The sequence below is a fragment of the Oncorhynchus keta genome, unplaced genomic scaffold (assembly GCF_023373465.1).
Source record: "Oncorhynchus keta strain PuntledgeMale-10-30-2019 unplaced genomic scaffold, Oket_V2 Un_contig_25707_pilon_pilon, whole genome shotgun sequence".
Lineage (NCBI taxonomy): Eukaryota > Metazoa > Chordata > Actinopteri > Salmoniformes > Salmonidae > Oncorhynchus > Oncorhynchus keta.
This window is the reverse complement of record NW_026284579.1, coordinates 13,998-30,000: the sequence shown is the minus strand read 5'-3', so window position 1 is coordinate 30,000 and position 16,003 is coordinate 13,998. Positions and strand designations below refer to the sequence as shown.

General features: G+C 49.4%; 1 pseudogene; it reads right to left on the bottom strand.

Moving 5' to 3' along the window:
• The window catches only part of LOC127922438 (thrombospondin-2-like), a 24,274-nt pseudogene extending 8,459 nt beyond the window's left edge, over nucleotides 1-15,815 (bottom strand).
• Between the last annotated feature and the right edge of the window lie 188 nt (nucleotides 15,816-16,003).

Here is a 16,003-nt window from a genome sequence, read left to right as displayed (position 1 = left end):
ACCACACCACACACCACACCACCACACCACCACACACCACACACCACACACACCACACCACCACCACCACACCACACCACCACACCACACCACACCACCACACCACCCCACACCACACACCACCCACACCACCCCACACCACACCCCACCCCCACACCACCAAACACACACCACACACCACCACCACCACACCACACCACCCACCCACCACCACCACCACACCACACACCACACCCCCACACCACACCACCACACCACACCACACCACACCACCACACACCACCACCCACACCACACCACCACACCACCCACACCACACCACCCCACACACACACCACACACCACACCACCACACACACCACACCACCCACCCCCACACCACACCACCACACACCACACCACACCACCCACACCACACCACACCACACACCACACACCACACCACACCACACCACCACACCACACACCACACCACCCCACACCACACACACACCACACACCACACACACACCACCACCACACCACACCACCACCACACCACACACACCACCACACACCACACCACACCACACCACACCACACCACACACACCACACCACCCCCACACCACCACCCCACACCACCACACCACACCACACCACACCACACACCACACACCACACACCACACCACCACCACACCACACCACCCACACCACCACCCACACCACACCACCCACACACCACACCACACACCCCACACCACACACCACCCACCACACCACACCCCCACCCCACACCCCACACCACACCACCACCACCCCACACACCACACACCACACCACACCACCCCCACACCACACACCACACACCACACCACACCACACACCACACACACCACCCCACACCACACCCACACCACACACCACACACCACACCACACCACACCACACACCACCCCACACACCACACCACACACCACCCACACACCACCCACACCACACACCACACCACACCACACCACCCCACACCACCCCCACACCACCCCACACCACACCACACACACCACCACACCACACCCACACCACCCACACCACACCACACACCACACCACCCCACCACCCCACACCACACCACACACACACCACCACACACCACCACCACACCACACCACCACACCACACCCCACACACACACCACCACCACACCACCACACCACACCACACCACACCACCACCCACACACCACACACCACACCACCACACCACACCACCACACCACACACCACCACACCCACACCCCACACCACCCCACACCACACCACACACCACCACCCCACACCACCCCACCACCCACCCACCCACACCCACACACCACACCACACCCACCCCACACCACACACACCACACCACCCCACACCACACACACACCACCCCACACCACACCCCACACCACCACACCACCCACCACACCCCACACCACACCCACCACCACACACACCACACACCCCACACCACCCCACCACACACCCACCACCACACCACACCACCACACCACCACACCACCCCACACCACACCCACACCACACCACACCACACCACCACCACACCACACCCCCACCACACCACACACCACCACACCACACACCACACCACCCCACACCACACCCACACCACCACACCCACACCACACCACACCACCACCACACCACCACCACACACACACCCACACCACCACACCACACCACCCACACACACCACCCACACACCACCCACACCACACCACACCACCACACACCACACCACCCCACACCACACCCACACCACCACACCACCCCACCCCACACCACCACACCACACCACCCCACACCACACCACACACCACACACCCACACACCCACACCACCCACACACCACACCACCACACCACCCCACACCACACCACCACCACACCACCCCACACCACACCACGCCCACACCACACCCACACCACCACCACACCACCCCACACCACACACCACACCACACCACCCACACCACCCCACACCACACACACACCACACACCACCCCACACCACCCACCACACCACACCACCCACACCACCCCACACCACACACACCACCCCACACCACACCCACACCCACACCACCCCACACCACACCACACCACCCCACCACCACACCCACACCACCCCACACCCCACACACCACACACCACCCCACACCACACCCCACACCACCCCACACACCACACCCCACCACCACCCACACCACCACACACCACACCACCACCACACCACACACCCACACCACCACCCACACCCACACCACACCCCACACCACCCCACCACACACCCACCACACCACCCCACACCACACCACCACACCCCACACCACACCACACCACACCCCACACCACACCACCCCACACACACACCACACCACACCACACCCACACCACACCACACCACACCCCACACACCACCCACACACCACACCACACCACACCACACCACCACACCACCACCACCACACCACCCACACACCACCACCACACCACACCACCACACCACACACCACCACACCCCACACCACACACACCACCACACCCACACCCCACCCACACCACCACCCCACACCACCCCACACCACCACCACACCACACCCCACACCACACCACACCACCACACCACCCACACACCACACCACACCACACCACACACACCACCCCACACCACCCCACACCACACACCCCACACCCCACCACCCCACCACCACACCCCACACCACCCCACACCACACCACACCACCACCCACACCACCACACAGCTCACCACCACACCACCCCACACCACACCACCACACCACCACACCACACCACCACCACACCACCCACACCACACCACACCACCCACACCCCACACCACACCACACCCCACACCACCCCACACCACACCCCACACCACACCACACACCACACCACCCCACACACCACCCCACACCACCACACACACACCACACCACCCCACACCACCCCACCCACACACACACACCACACCACACCACCACACACCCCACACCACCCACCCCACACCACCCACACCACACCACCCCACACACCACACCACCCCACCCCACACCACACCACACCCCACCACACCACCCCACACCACACCCCACCACCACCACACCACACCACCACCCAACACCACACACCCCACACAACCACCACACACCACACCACACCACACCACCACACCACACCACCCCCACACCACACCCCACACCACCACACACCAACACCACACCACCCCACACACACACACACCACCACACCACACCCACACACCCCACACCACCCTGCAACCACACACCCCACACCACACCACACCAGACCCCAGGTTATACACCACCACACTGCCACACACACACCACCCCACACCACACACACCCACACACACACACACAGGACACCCCACCCAGGTTACCACACACCCCACACCACACTACACAGGACACAGGTTACACACCCTGCAACCACACTACACCACAGGAGACCACACACACCACACAACACACACCACACTCACAGGACCAGAGGTTGCCACCATCACACCACACACTACAGGACAGGAGACCCCAGGTTACACACCCACAACACACTGGGACTGTGTTCACCACACTGGGGTGACAGGACAGGGTTACACACCCTGCAACACACACTACAGGACCACCCCACACACACCCCCCACAACACACACTACAGGAGAGAGGTTACACACCACTGCAACCCACACCACAGGAGACAGGTTACACACCAACACACCACACACCCCACCCACACCACACACCACACCACCCCACACCACCCCACACCACACTACACACCACACCCTGCAACCCACACCACAGGACAGGTTACACACACTGTCACACACACCACACTGCAGGAGAGGTGTTACACTCCTACAACACACACCAGGACAGGAGAGAGGTTACACACACCCTGCAACACACACTGTAGGAGAGAGGTTTACACACCCTGCAACACACACTACAGACAGGAGAGGGTTACACACACACCCTGCAACACACACTGTAGGAGAGAGGTTATACACACACCCTGCAACACACACACTACAGAAGAGAGGTTACACACACCCTGCAACACACACTGTAGGAGAGAGGTTATACACACCCCTGCAACACACACTACAGGACAGAGAGGTTACACACACCCTGCAACACACACTACAGGACAGGAGAGAGGTTACACACACCCTGCAACACACACTACAGGACAGGAGAGAGGTTACACACCCTGCAACACACACTACAGGACAGGAGAGAGGTTACACACACACTGCAACACACACTGTAGGAGAGAGGTTACACACACACCTGCAACACACACTGGAGGAGAGAGGTTACACACACCTGCAACACACACTGGAGGAGAGAGGTTACACACCCTGCAACACACACTGTAGGAGAGAGGTTACACACCCTGCAACACACACTACAGGAGAGAGAGGGTTACACACACCCTGCAACACACACTGTAGGACAGGAGAAAGGTCACACACACCCTGCAACACACACTAGGACAGGAGAGAGGTTACACACACACCCTGCAACACACACTGTAGGAGAGGTATTACACACCCTGGAGAGAGGTTACACACACCCCTGCAACACACACTGCAGGAGAGAGGTTACACACATACCCTGCAACACACACTGTAGGACAGATGACACACACTCCCTGAAAGGTCACACACCCTGCAACACACACTGTAGGACAGAGAGGTTACACACACCCTGCAACACACACTGTAGGACAGGAGAGAGGTTATACACACACCCTGCAACACACACTACAGGAGAGAGGTTACACACACACCCTGCAACACACACTGTAGGACAGGAGAAAGGTCACACACCCCTGCAACACACACTGTAGGACAGGAGAGAGGTTACACACACCCTGCAACACACACTGTAGGACAGGAGAGAGGTTACACACCCTGCAACACACACTGTAGGACAGGAGAGAGGTTATACACACACCCTGCAACACACACTGTAGGACAGGAGAGAGGTTACACACACCCTGCAACACACACTGTAGGACAGGAGAGAGGTCACACACCCTGCAACACACACTGTAGGACAGGAGAGAGGTTACACACTGTAGGACAGGAGAGAGGTTATACACACACCCTGCAACACACACTGGAGAGAGGTTAACACACCCTGCAACACACACTAGTGACAGGAGAGAAGGTGTGTGTGTGCAACACACACTGTAGGACAGGAGAAAGGTCACACACAACACACACTGCAACACACACTGAGATAGAGGTTGTGTGTGTGTGTGTGTGTGTGTGTGTGTGTGTGTGTGTGTGTGTGTGTGTGTGTGTGTGTGTGTGTGTGTGTGTGTGTGTGTGTGTGTGTGTGTGTGTGTGTGTGTGTGTGTGTGTGTGTGTGTGTGTGTGTGTGTGTGTGTGTTTGTGTGTGTGTATTTACTTCATCCTGGTCTTCACAGACAGAGCCATTTCCATGGTAACCCAGTGGACAGGGCCCACATTCCCATGAGCCATCAGTCTCAGAGTGGCAGGAGACCCCAGGGAAGCAGGGCCTAGAAAGACAGCTGTCTACACAGAGAGAGAGAGAAGGCCAAAGAGGATGATTGGTAGAATTGACCATAAAATGTTAAAACAGACAAGAGCGCTCCAGTGGTAGTGGACACAAAAATGACAGAAATATAATTGAGTTCCATAATAACCAACTCTGGACAGGTACGTCACCCTTGTCTTATTCAGCCCTAATATATTCAACAGTCAATCCCTAATATTCATACGGCAATAACTTCTACACAATAGACAATGCAGTAGGCATTTTTTCCCACATACTGTAGGCATACTCCTCTCTTTTCACACATGCTACTATTTAGAGATTATTTTCATTGAGAACTTGAAACCGACCATGGAGTTTATGAATTTCAAGTTATTTTTGAAGACTATTCCAAAGAATGACAGGTGAGTACAAAAAGGTATCTTTTGGCATACCACTCTGAAATCTAAAAGGAACAGTGTTGGTTTCATTCCTTCTAGTGGAATAGTTATTGTTATCCCTGACCAAGTTAAAGTTGTTTCAAGGTGCTTGGGGACCATACTGTGGACAATCTGATGAACAAGACCAACCTTGATCTGACAGAGACTCCTCCACTTTGAGGAGGAGAGAGACTGACTGAGACTCCTCCACTTTGAGGAGGAGAGAGACTGACAGAGACTCCTCCACTTTGAGGAGGAGAGAGACTGACAGAGACTCCTCCACTTTGAGGAGGAGAGAGACTGACAGAGACTCCTCCACTTTGAGGAGGAGAGAGACTGACAGAGACTCCTCCACTTTGAGGAGGAGAGAGACTGACAGAGACTCCTCCACTTTGAGGAGGAGAGAGACTGACAGAGACTCCTCCACTTTGAGGAGGAGAGAGACTGACAGAGACTCCTCCACTTTGAGGAGGAGAGAGATGTTAAATGTTTTCCTCATGTCGGCTGCAGTGAAGAAGAGTCCGCATGTTTTAGTTGCGGGCAGTGTCAGTGGCACTGTATTGTCCTCAAAGCGGGCAACAAAGTTATTTAGTCTGCCTGGGAGCAAGACATCCTGGTCTGTGACGGTGCTGGTTTTCTTTTTGTAATCCGTGATTGACTGTAGACCCTGCCACATACCTCTTGTGTCTGAGCCGTTGAATTGAGATTCTACTTTGTCTCTGTACTGACGCTTAGCTTGTTTGATTGCCTTGTGGAGGGAATAGTTACACTGTTTGTATTTGGTCATGTTTCCAGTCACCTTGCCCTGATTAAAAGCAGTGGTTCGCGCTTTCAGTTTCACGCGAATGCTGCCATCAATCCACGGTTTCTGGTTTGGGAATGTTTTAATCATTGCTATGGGAACTACATCTTCACGCACGTTCTAATGAACTCGCACACCGAATCAGCGTATTCGTCAATGTTGTCGTCTGACGCAATACGGAACATATCCCAGTCCACGTGATGGAAGCAGTCTTGGAGTGTGGAATCAGATTGGTCGGACCAGCGTTGAACAGACCTCAGCGAGGGAGCTTCTTGTTTTAGTTTCTGTCTGTAGGCAGGGATCAACAAAATGGAGTCATGGTCAGCTTTTCCGAAAGGAGGGCGGGGCAGGGCCTTATATGCGTCGCGGAAGTTGGAATAGCAATGATCCAAGGTTTTTCCAGCCCTGGTTGCACAATCGATATGCTGATAAAATTGAGGGAGTCTTGTTTTCAGATTAGCCTTGTTAAAATCCCCAGCTACAATGAATGCAGCCTCCGGATATACGGATTCCAGTTTGCAAAGAGTCAAATAAAGTTCGTTCAGAGCCATCGATGTGTCTGCTTGGGGGAATATATACGGCAGTGATTATAATTGAAGAGAATTCCCTTGGTAGATAATGCAGTCTACATTTGATTGTGAGGAATTCTAAATCAGGTGAACAGAAGGACTTGAGTTCCTGTATGTTGTTTTGGCCACACCACGTCACGTTAACCATAAAGCATACGCTCCGCCCCTCTTCTTACCAGAAAGATGTTTGTTTCTGTTGGTGCGATGTGTGAGAAACCAGTTGGCTGCACCGACTCCGATAGCGTCTCTCCAGTGAGCCATGTTTCCGTGAAGCAAAGAACGTTACAGTCTCTGATGTCCTCTGGAATGCTACCCTTGCTCGGATTTCATCAACCTTGTTGTCAAGAGACTGGACATTGGCGAGGAGAATGCTAGGGAGTGGTGCACGATGTGCCCGTCTCCGGAGCCTCACCAGAAGACCGCTTTGTTTTCCCCTTTTTCAAAGTCGTTTTTTGTGTCGCCGGCTGGGATCCATTCCGTTGTCCTGGGTGAAAGGCAGAACACAGGATCCGCTTCGCGAAAGTCATATTCTTGGTCGTACTGATGGTGAGTTGACGCTACTCTTAGTTCTCAGTAGTTCTTCCCGACTGTATGTAATGAAACCTAAGATGACCTGGGGTACGAATGTAAGAAATAACACGTAAAAAAAAAAAAAAAACTGCATAGTTTCCTAGAACGCGAAACGAGGCAGCCATCTCTGTCGGCGCCGGAAGTTCACCTTACCTGACACCCCAGACCCACTTCAATTTGCTTAGATCCACAGACGATGCAATCGCCATCGCACTGCACACTGACCTACCTATCCCATCTGGACAAGAGGAACAAGAGGAATTCCTATGTATAATGCTGTTCATTGACTATAGCTCAGCATTCAACACCATAGTACCCTCCAAGCTCATCATTAAGCTCATGGTCCTAGGTCTGAACCCTGCCCTCTGCAACTGGGTCCTGGACTTCCTGACTGTCCGCCCCAGGTGGGGAAGGTAGGGAACAACAACTCCACTTTGCTGATCCTAAACACAGGGACCTCGCAAGAGTGCGTGCTCAGCCCCTTCCTGTACTCTCTGTTCACCCATAGCTGCGTGGCCACACACGCTCCAACCCAATCATCAAGTTTGCAGACGACACAACAGTAGTGGGCTTGATTACCCAGAATGACGAGACAGCCTACAGAGAGGAGGTGAGGGCACTCGGAGTGTGGTGTCAGGAAAACAACCTCCCACCAAACATCCACAAAACAAAGCAGCTGATTGTGCCAATGCCATACAACTCTCCTTCCGTGGCCTCCAATTGCTCTTAAATACAAGTAAAACTAAATGCATGCTCTTCAACCGATCGCTACCTGCACCTACCCGCCTGTCCAACATCACTACTCTGGACGGCTCTGACTTAGAATACGTGGACAACTACAAATACTTAGGTGTCTGGTTAGACTGTAAACTCTCCTTCCAGACCCATATTAAACATCTCCAATCCAAAGTTAAATCTAGAATTGGCTTCCTATTTCGCAACAAAGCATCCTTCACTCATGCTGCCAAACATACCCTTGTAAAACTGACCATCCTACCAATCCTCGACTTTGGCGATGTCATTTACAAAATAGCCTCCAATACCCTACTCAACAAATTGGATGCAGTCTATCACAGTGCAATCTGTTTTGTCACCAAAGCCCCATATACTATCCACCACTGCGACCTGTACGCTCTCGTTGGCTGGCCCTCGCTTCATACTCGTCGCCAAACCCACTGGCTCCATGTCATCTACAAGACCCTGCTAGGTAAAGTCCCCCTTATCTCAGCTCGCTGGTAACCATAGCATCTCCCACCTGTAGCACACGCTCCAGCAGGTATATCTCTAGTCACCCCCAAAACCAATTCTTTCTTTGGCCGCCTCCCTTCCAGTTCTCTGCTTTCAATGACTGGAACGAACTACAAAATTCTCTGAAACTGGAAACACTTATCTCCCTCACTAGCTTTAAGCACCAACTGTCAGAGCATCTTACAGATTACTGCACCTGTACATAGCCCACCTATAATTTAGCCCAAACAACTACCTCTTTCCCAACTGTATTTAATTTATTTATTTATTTTGCTCCTTTGCACCCCATTATTTTTATTTCTACTTTGCACATTCTTCCATTGCAAAACTACCATTCCAGTGTTTTAAAATAAAAAAATTAAATTAAATAAATGTAAAAAAATTGTGGAATTCAGGAAACAGCAGAGGGAGCAGCCCCTATCCACATCGACGGGACTGCAGTGGACAAGGTGGAAAGCTTCAAGTTCCTCGGCGTACACATCACTGACAACCTGAAATGGTCCACCCACACAGACAGTGTGGTGAAGTAGGAGGCTGAAGAAATTTGCCTTGGCCACTAAAATCCTCGTAAACTTTTACACATGCACAATTGAGAGCATCCTGTCGGGCTGTATCACCGCCTGGTACGGCAACTGCATCGCCCGCAACCGCAGGGCTCTCCAGAGGGTGGTGTGGTCTGCCCAACGCATCACCGGGGCAAACTACCTGCCCTCCAGGACACCTACACCACCCGATGTCACAGGAAGGCCAAAAATATCATCAAGGACATCAACCACCCGAGCCACTGCCTGTTCACCCCGCTATCATCCAGAAGGCCAGGTGCATCAAAGCTGGGACCGAGAGACTGAAAAACAGCTTCTATCTCATGGCCATCAGACTGTTCAATAGCCATCACTAGCACATTAGATGCTGCTGCATATATACATAGACTTGGAATCACTTTAATAATGGAACACTAGTCACTTCAATTATGTTTCAATAATGTTTACATACAATCAATCAATCAAATGTATTTATAAAACCCTTCTTACATCTTACATACAGCTTTACATCTTATACGTATGTACTGTATTCTATTCTACTGTATTTTAGTCAATGCCACTCCGACATTGCTCGTCCTAATATTTCAATATTTCAATATTTCTTAACTCTATTCTTTTTACCTTTGGATTTGTGTGTATTGCTGTGAATTGTTAGATATTACTGCTCTGTTGGAGCTTTTAGTTAGATATTACTACTGCTGTTGGAGAAACACAAGCATTTAGTTAGATATTACTGTACTGTTGGAGCTAGGTTAGATAGTACTGAACACAAGCATTTACACAAGCATTTAGTTAGATATTACTGTACTGTTGGAGCTAGAAACACAAGCATTTAGTTAGATATTACTGTACTGTTGGAGCTAGAAACACAAGCATTTAGTTAGATATTACTGTACTGTTGGAGCTAGAAACACAAGCATTTAGTTAGATATTACTGTACTGTTGGAGCTAGAAACACAAGCATTTAGTTAGATATTACTGTACTGTTGGAGCTAGAAACACAAGCATTTAGTTAGATATTACTGTACTGTTGGAGCTAGAAACACAAGCATTTAGTTAGATATTACTGTACTGTTGGAGCTTTAGAAACTGCTCTGTTGGACAAGCATTTAGTTAGATATTACTGTACTGTTGGAGCTAGAAACACAAGCTGTACTGTTGGATTTAGTTAGATATTACTGTACTGTTGGAGCTAGGAACACAAGCATTTAGTTAGATATTACTGTCTGTTGGAGCAAGGAACACAAGCATTTAGTTAGAACACAAGCATTTAGTTAGATATTACTGTACTGTTTAGTTAGATATTACTGCTCTGTTGGAGGAACACAAGCATTTAGTTAGATATTACTGTACTGTTGGAGCTGGGAACACAAGCATTTAGTTAGGTACTACTGCTCTGTTGGAACTAGGAACACAAGCATTTAGTTAGGGTACTACTGCTCTGTTGGAGCAAGGAACATTTAGTTAGATACTACTGCTCTGTTGGAACTAGGAACACAAGCATTTAGTTAGGTACTACTGCTCTGTTGGAACTAGGAACACAAGCATTTAGTTAGGTACTACTGCTCTGTTGGAGCAAGGAACACAAGCATTTAGTTAGGTACTACTGCTCTGTTGGAACACAAGCATTTAGTTTTCACACCCCTGGCCTTAGTTATCTGTGTTTTCTTTATTATTGTGGTTAGGCCAGGGTGTGACATGGGTGATTTATTGTGTGTCGTCTTGTCTAGGGGTTTATTAGATTAATGGGGTTGTGTTCAGTGTAGTATTCTAGGTAAGTCTATGGTTGCCTAGAGTGGTTCTCAATCAGAGGCAGGTGATTATCGTTGTCTCTGATAGGGAACCATATTTAGGCAGCCATATTCTTTGGGTATTTTGTGGGTGGTTGTTTCCTGTCTCTGTGTTCTCTGCACCAGTTAGGACTGGTTCGGTTTTGCCACGTTTTCGTATTTTGTATTTGTATAGTGTTTACGTCTTTATTAAAGATGCTTAACAATAACCACGCTGCATTTTGGTCCTCCTCTCCTTCCCAGGAAGAAAACTGTTACACTAGGAACACAAGCTTTTAGCTGCAATAACATCTGCTAAATATGTGTAAGTGACCGATAACATTTGATTTGATTTTAGCAGAAAGGCCAAAATCAATGTTTCATCAAATCATTTTTTACATGGTTTTTTTCTACTAAAGGGGTCCTAAAATTCCAAATCAAATAGCTAAATTATCCTTGGTATGACAATCTTAAAACAATTCCATATGTTAGTTTAGACTGTTATGGATAAATGATCTGTACTGTATCCTAACTGTTTCAAAACTTCCATAGTTTACTTGGATTGTTCCTGTTCGCAACTATGTTGTCAGTGGAATAATGGTTCTTGGCCCTCTCTGTCATCCTATGTATGCTACCTATTGGACAGGGTTGTGTATTGCAGGCTGCGTAGTCGGCCGTCTCTCCCACACAGTTCCTGCCTCCATGCTGGGGGCGGGGTTAGAACACTCCCGCTGACGAATCATCAGCCCACTGCCACACGACACACTGCATGGTAACCAGGAAGACCACGGTCCCCAGACCCCGACAACTATAATCACACAGACAGTGTATCAGTCAATCCAACATCAACAATAGCAGTCATCTGGAATGTTTGTTTGTGTTCTCACTTGGACAGGGTGTAGCGTCACAGGGATGTGTCTCTGTAGTGTTGCCACGGCAGCCGCTGCCCCCGCGCTGAGCGAGGGGAAGTTGCAGAGTCGAACACGCACAACGAGACCTGAACCACACGACACAGAACATGCAGACCACGGAGACCACAGGCCCCAGCCGCTGTTCCCATGGACTACACACACACACACACACACACACACACACACACACACACACACACACACACACACACACACACACACACACACACATTTTTATAAAAGGGGAATGATTGCTAAAACCCAAACCCAAACCTGAGCGTTCCATTCTGCCACCTCTGGTCTCTTGGCCCTCCCACCCATATGAGGGTCAGCTCTCCCCCCAGACAAGTCAAAGATCTTCTCTGTCCTGACACCTCAACGGTGGAATGAGCTTCAGCCTAACGTCAGCAGAGTCCCAACCCCACCTTCCTAACATGTCTGAAACCGTACATCTTCAAAGAGTATCATAAATAAATACAACGACGTAGCTAACCATAATGTGTATTCCAGGAGCTAGCTGTACTACAGGAGCTATTGGTGAACTCACCTCGGCTTTCACAACTTCCCAGGGTGCACCTGCGGGTTTGGAGGGAGGAGTCAGAACAGGACGTGGAGACATCATCACAAGATCGCCCTCTCCGCTGGAAGCCACGCCCACAGGTGACCGAACATTCCGTCCACTCCGACCATGGGGACCATCCATCTTCACTTCCCAACCCTATACACACACACAAACGCACACACATGCACACAAACACACACAAACAAATACATATACATACGCACATATACAAACTCTACGACTCTGACTCTAACACCATCATTAAGTTTGCCGATGACACAACAGTGGTAGGCCTGATCACCGACAACGATGAGACAGCCTATAGGGAGGAGGTCAGAGATCTGGCAGTGTGGTGCAAGGACAACAACCTATCCCTCAATGTGATCAAGACAAATGAGATGATTGTGGACTACAGGCAAAGGAGGACCGAGCACGCCCCATTCTCATTGACGGGGCTGTAGTGGAGCAGGTTGAGAGCTTCAAGTTCCTTGGCGTCCACATCACCAACAAACTAACATGGTCCAAGCACACCAAGACAGTCGTGAAGAGGGCAAAAAACCTATTTTCCCCAGGAAACTAAAACGATTTGGCATGGGTCCTCAGATCTTCAAAGGTTCTACTGCTGCAACATCGAGAGAATCCTGACTGGTTGCATCACTGCCTGGTATGGCAATTGCTCGGCCTCCGACTGCAAGCACTACAGAGGGGAGTGCGTACGGCCCAGTACATCACTGGGGCCAAGCTTCCGGCCATCCAGGACCTCTATAACAGGCGGTGTCAGAAGAAGGCCCTAAAAATTGTCAAAGACTCCAGCCACCCTAGTCATAGACTGTTCTCTCTGCTACCGCACGGCAAGCGGTACCGGAGTGCCAAGGCTAGGTCCAAGAGGCTTCTAAACAGCTTCTACCCCCAAGCCATAAGACTCCTGCACATCTAATCAAATGGCTATCCAGACTATTTGCATTGCCCCCCCTCTTACGCCGCTGCTACTCTCTGTTATTATCTATGCATAGTCACTTTAACTTCTTAGTGACTGGGGGCAGTATTGAGTAGCTTGGATGAATAAGGTGCCCAGAGTAAACCACCTGCTACTCAGTCCCAGGTGCTAATATATGCATATTATTAGTAGTATTGGATAGAAAACACTCTGAAGTTTCTAAAACTGTTTGAATGATGTCTGTGTGTATAACAGAACTCATATGGCAGGCAAAAACCTGAGAAAAAATCCAACCAGGAAGTGGGAAAGCTGAGGCTTGTAGGTTTTCAACTCAGCCCCTATTGAAGACACAGTGGCATATTGGTCATGTTGCACTTCCTAAGGCTTCCACTAGATATCAACAGTCTTTAGAACGTTGTTTCAGGCTTCTACTGTGAAGGGGGCTGAATGAGAGGGGAATGAGTCAGGTGTCTGGCAGAGTGCCGCGGGCTCGTGATGCGCGGTCATGAGAGAGTTAGCTCTTGTTTCATTGCTTTTCTACAGACAAAGGAATTCTCCGGTTGGAACATCATTGAAGATTTATGTTAAAAACATCCTAAAGATTGATTCTATACATCGTTTGACATGTTTCTACGGACTGTAACAATTATTTTTGACATTTTGTCTGCTCCTAGTGAACGTGCTTCATGACTTTGGATTTGTTTACAAAACGCGCTAACAAAAGTAGCTATTTGGACATAAATTATGAACATTATCGAAGAAATCAAAAATGTATTGTGGAACTGGGATTCCTGGGAATGGATTCTGATGAAGGTCATCAAAGGTAAGTGAATATTTATAATGCTCTTTCTGACTAATGTTGACTCCACAACATGGCGGATATCTCTTCGGCTGGTTTGGGCTCTGAGCGCCGTGCTCAGATTATTGCATGGTGTGCTTTTTCCGTAATGTTTTTTTAAAATCTGACACAGCGGTTGCATTAAGGAGAAGTTTATCTAAAGTTCCATGTATAATAGTTGTATCTATTATCAATGTTTATTATGAGTATTTCTGTGAATTGATGTGGCTCTCTACAAAATCACTGCATGTTTTGGAACTACTGAACATAACACGCCAATGTACTATGAGATTTTTTGGATATAAATATGCACTTCATCGAACAAAACATACATGTATTGTGTAACATGAAGTCCCATGAGTGTCATCTGATGAAGATTATCAGAGGTTAGTGATTAATTTTACCTCTGTGCTTTTTTTGGTGCTTTCGCTAAAGCCTTTTTGAAATCATCACTGTGGCTGGATTAATTGTTATCTTTAAAATGGTGTCAAATACTTGTAACCGTTTTAATTATGAGATTTTTATTGCCCCACTTTCACTGGCTGTGACTCTGTCCCGACCAGTTTTAACCCCCTGTGTACATATTACTCGCTATTGTTATTTTACTGCAGCTCTTTAACTACTTGACTTACTTTTATTTCCACATTATTCTTATTCCCCTGTATTTTTGACTCTGTAAACTGTATTGTTGGTTATTTTACTGGCTTGTAACTAAGCTTTTATTTCACTGTAAAACTTATTGGGTTAGGGCTTAGGGTTACTGGGTTAGGGTTAGGGTTAGGGGGTTAGGGTTAGGGTTAGGTTACCCTAACCCTAACCCTAACCCTACACCTGTTGTATTCAGGGCTTGTGACGAATACAATTTGATTTCACTAAATATGACTTCTGAAATAATCATTTGAAATAGACTAGACTAAGTGAATGTGTTTAGATATCTCACCCAGACACACAGGGCAGCATTCCCCTTCAGTGAAGGAAGGACTGGAACATATTACTGGAGGACAGGTGACCTGCCGACACACTGCCTTCCTCCTACACACACACAACACACACACACACAGTAGTAAAGCAAAAGGGCCTAGAGATATCTTGACTCAAGAGTTGAGCGTGCGTGTGTGTGTGTGTGTGTGTGTGTGTGTGTGTGTGTGTGTGTGTGTGTGTGTGTGTGTGTGTGTGTGTGTGTGTGTGTGTGTGTGTGTGTGTGTGTGTGTGTGTGTGTGTG